General features: G+C 36.2%; 1 long non-coding RNA gene across 1 annotated transcript in view; it reads right to left on the bottom strand.

The window, feature by feature from the left end:
- The window catches only part of LOC103462800 (uncharacterized), a 1,335-nt gene extending 1,268 nt beyond the window's left edge, over window positions 1–67 (bottom strand). The window contains exon 1 of the long non-coding RNA XR_533401.1: window positions 24–67. This is a non-coding gene — a long non-coding RNA (uncharacterized LOC103462800). The remainder of the gene's footprint in view (window positions 1–23) is intronic.
- Window positions 68–4,877: the final 4,810 nt, after the last annotated feature.

The raw sequence follows: 4,877 nt of genomic DNA, 5'->3' as shown, positions 1-4,877 counted from the left end.
CGGTCTCCCATCCAAGTACTGACCAGGCCCGACCCTGCTTAGCTTCCGAGATCAGACGAGATCGGGCGTGTTCAGGGTGGTATGGCCGTAAGCGAAGGACTAACAGCGACACAGACAATTTATATGACACCAAGAAGCGATGGAACTCCATCTTAAATTACACACGGAACTAAACACTAGTTCTAGACTAAACACTAGTCTAGAAATTCTACACAACATGTAAATATTTTTGGAAATTCCTTCCGATATATCTTTTGATATTTTTAGACAGACACCTTTATGGTGTGAGCAAATAATTGCAAAGTATCGACAAAAATATGAAAAACAATGTAAGGGAACCGCGCTAAACAGCCGTAAGTTTTTACCCACCAGCAGGGGGCACTAACCACTTTTACACTGCATTTTCACTCTTGCCTTAGCCAAGCCTGCACACACAAAAAGAACACTCACCTAAATTGCACATACGTCTGGCTTTGCTTCTATGTCATCTTTCATCCACCAACATTTTTAAGATGCTGTAAATCAAGGCATGTCTTCCACCAAGCTAGAAAACCTCATTGTGGCATTCCCTCTGTCAAAAAAGAAAGGCCATGAGAAAATCTAACTAATAATTGTTTTTACTCCTTTTGCATCCAACTCTTTTAAAGAACTGAAATATGGAAGTTCACTGTTCCTTGTACTTCTGTCACTTTCCGTAACAGCAAGTGTGTGCATACAAAACATTCCCGGGGGCTATACGTGCACAATTTATTTGTTCTGGGAAAGTACAGTTAGTAATAAATGTACTGTTTTATTTACTCATTATTTAGTACAAATACTCTAATTTTTTTTCACTACTTTGTCAAACTGCAATATATGTATGTATAATGTTAATGTTTTGTTAATGTTGTCTATTTATCGTGTCCAGTCTTCTGAGCAGTGCTAGAAATGTGTTGCGATTCTAGCCGGCTCTCGTTTTGAGACCAAAAATAAGTCTGGCAGATTTAGATATGACATTATTTTACATTCAACCAAGAAGATGGTATCTAAAGACAATTTTTAACAGAAAACTATTGAACTTTTAACTTTACTTTCATTCCAAAAAAAATGGCATAAAGAAAAATAAATATTCACATCCTTCTCAATAATCAATGGAAAATTATTTACTGGCATTAYGGCAATCAGTCTTATGGTTTCTGAGTTGCATATTTTCACAGGTGTGGTATGAAAACTGTCTCTTGTGTTCCTTAGGGGGTTTTTTTTGTCAGAAGAACAGTCACTGAGTTCATTGTGTTTTTTGTCAGCTTCATCAGTCTGATAGTCRGGTGACAGATTCATAAAAAGGAAGAGAAAGTGTACAAACAGTCAGCATGTTCTCTGTGGTTTGCAGTGATTGCTACTACAAATTGACTATTGAATAAAACTCATAACCATGTGAGCTTAGATGAAATGAAAGGGAAAAAAAGCACTTTGTAACCATCTGGCCTTTTAAAAATGTGACAAAATGACCCAATCGTGAGCCAAAAACTGTTGTATTCATAGCTACATCAGCTTTGCGCAGTTCAAATTGTTGTTCTTTAAATTGCATTTAACACTTTTTTAAAAATGTATTTAATTTTCAAGCAAGGTATGTCGTTTTTGACTGGACCGTTTCATTAATTTATTTTTAATGATTCTGTTAAGCCATATTTCAAAAGCGATTTCTCTCTTCATTAATTAAGCCATCTTCATTCATTTTGTATTATTATTATTATTATTATTATTATTATTATTATTATTATTATTATTATTATTATTATTATTATTATTATTATTATTATTATTTCTTTAATTTAAAGTTATTTCAGTAACAATTGTTTGTCATTAAAAGAGGGGTACCAACAATTTTGTTCTCATGTGTAAATTTTGTTTATTTTTTATTGCACAAGGCTTTGAAACACTTGTCGGGAAAATTTAGTCTCACCTGACCAGGAGACTTTCTTCCACACGTTCACTGTTCCCTACACAGCTTGCAAGCGACTTATATGGCTTTCTTCTTCCTACTTCTTTATGTAGTGAATGACTAATGATGTCTTGAGATTCTGAGCGGTGAATTTCTGTGCATCTAAAAGTATTCCTGGCATCAAATAGTTCTTAATTCAGCTGGTTGCACAGTTTTTTATTCTGTGGCTTTAGGGGGAGAGGGGTGAATGCAAATGCACACCACACCTTTCACATTTTTATTTGTAAAAGGAATATAAATATCCTTTAATTGTCACAGTGGGTAAAATCAAAAGGAAATACAAGCATGCATATTCAAATTAAGGTAAAAAATACAAAAATGAATAAGAGAATTTACATCACAAAAATTATACTATATTGCTATTACAAAGACAATACTCCAATTAAAAGAAATGTGAAACTACTTCTGAGTAGGGACATTAAAAAAAATTACAAAATGTGCATAAAAAAAACAACTGAATAAAAAAACTGCAAATAAAGCAGGGATGTGAACACATCAAGCATTCTGGCACCATMATTTTCCCCTCTCCTTCACAGCTACATGCTACTTTATGTTGCTTTAAATTTTGGTGTTATAACAAAGTATAAAAAAGTTTGAGGTGTGAAAACATTTGCTAAGAATTGTCCGTTTATGAMGGTTTTYATWACCASACAAAAACAAGTGATGGTTGATTTTTGGCGCCCTCTAGTGGTTACATCGAAGTTGCTCAGATAGATTGAGAAAAGCCGACTTTWGGTCAATTTTACATATTTCTATTTCATTATCAAGATAAAGATTCACATTATTGTTTAATGTGCTTTAAATCAGTGAGGAAGATAACAACAAGGAAGCGAACCTCATTTCATTTTAAAGAGGAAGGAGCGGAAAGCCACAGTTAGTCAGCAGGGTCACATGAGCTGCGTTCATGTGACCGACTCACGTGTTCACAGCGATAAATAGGACCAGACCTACAGTAAAACAACAGGCAGAGACTGGAGGGTCGAACTGGGCCGAAGGTGACACCAAAAAAACCCATCAATAAGCGACAGGTAGGTTCTTGTTTTCTTACATTGAAGCTTCTAAGAAAATGGGTTGCTACGAAAATAAGTGGTTAGATAAACCACATTTCACAAAAATACTTGCTAAAACTACACAGCTAACTTGGTTACGCTTCTTGTTTTTTCAAATTAAAGTCAAAGATCGGGTGAAAAGRCATAAATCTTTGGATTAAWTTTTTTGTCTTGATTTGCACGTTTTTAACCGCAGTTACTTGTTAGCTGTACCCTTCGAGGTAAACATGAAGCAGGTGGTGCAAATTAGTYCAAACATGRGCCCTGATATATATACTTGTGTAGTAATGTGGATTTAAAAAAAACAAACAAAAAAAAAGAAAGAAAGAAAAGTGGTGCAGAAAAKCTGCATTCCCTTTCCACACAAAGGAGYACAGCAGCAATACGGTTATGAAACCTGACACTGAAGTCAGTTAGAAGGAAATGGAAAATGAAACCGTTTTTATAAGAAGGCCCAGACAAAATGGCTTATGTCAAATCTAAATGTTACAGAAGGGGATCAAAACACCTGACGGACTTCGGCTAAATAACCCTCAGTTTAAAGTAAAATCATTTAATGTAACGGTAAAAAAAATAAATTCATAAGTTGATTATAAAATGGCTGTTTGCCCTCAGTTCTCAGGTTTTATTGTCAGTGAGTTTCTGATAAGAGCCTGTGGTGTTTTGCCAATCTCTCGCCTTGTTTGCTCTCACAGAGAGGGAATGTTATGAAACATTAATTTACTCCACCTATTCATCACCATAAAAGCTGGTACAGCCCTAAATGACCCAGTTAAAGGGACCAGCTGAACTTTACTGTAAAATCAAACTCATACTTGTCTTAGTTTATCCCCTTTAGAACAATGTGCCATGGTCTGTTTTTTTGATTTTTCAGTTTGGCTGTTTAACTGCACTAAAATTCACAAAAATGAAATAAGTTTGACATGGATAAGCGTCTGATGATCTCACATAAGGCTAGGGCTGGACAAAAAAAATCAATATATATTGCGATAGACATGTGACTTAATATCAATAGAACGACTGATGAAATAATCATTGAACTCTGAKCCAGAACCGCACAGCATTCTGGGGGATTTAGGCAGAGGAAAGGCTTTAGCTGCCCAACTTCTCACACCCAGCTGAGCAAAGTTGGTGGAATCAACTAACTCATGCACTCTTTGGTTACCTAGCAACGCCATCACTTCTTGGTTGCCTAGCAGCAACCTTTAGAGTAACTGGCACAGCAGCAGTTTAAGTTTTGCCACCRTGTCTCATAATGGCTTAAAAATAAACAACCGCATGGAGTAAAAACTGGATAAGAGGGAAGGTCACACCACCAGTTCGACAGCATTTCAAACTAGTGGTGAACTAATCAATTAAAACAGAGAACTAATCAATAACTATCTATCGACTGCTATGGAATGCTTATCATGAAACGTTTTGCAGCCCTACTCTAAGCTAAGATCAGTTAGCTAGGTTTTCCGTTTAGACAGCATAAGTGGAAAAACCCTCTGAGGGCTTCAGAGACCCTGTTTGAGGTTGAGCCATCATCAGTACTGGAAAGATTTTTGGAAAGGTCATCAGTCATTTCTGGGGCCTGATCTGCTGCTGACTCATGAAGTTATGATGTGATCTTAAACCTCTTGATGGGGGTGAAAAAAAAGTCTCATCCCTCTAACCTAAGAGTTGTGACTGAGGGGAGGCTGTTTGTGCATTCTGCAGTGACTCGGCAGCTTTTTCTCAGTCAGACTGTCTGGAGCTTTGAAAGCAAGCTATGAAGTTTTAATTGCTTTTGAGAAGTGAGAAATGCAGATGGGCAGAGCTGGCGTTTCACTTCCCCTAAATCGCACTGGAAACTTGTTTTTAAT

Source organism: Poecilia reticulata, linkage group LG3, assembly GCF_000633615.1.
Source record: "Poecilia reticulata strain Guanapo linkage group LG3, Guppy_female_1.0+MT, whole genome shotgun sequence".
Lineage (NCBI taxonomy): Eukaryota > Metazoa > Chordata > Actinopteri > Cyprinodontiformes > Poeciliidae > Poecilia > Poecilia reticulata.
The sequence above is the reverse complement of the archived record's forward strand: the minus strand, read 5'-3'. Positions and strand labels throughout refer to the sequence as shown.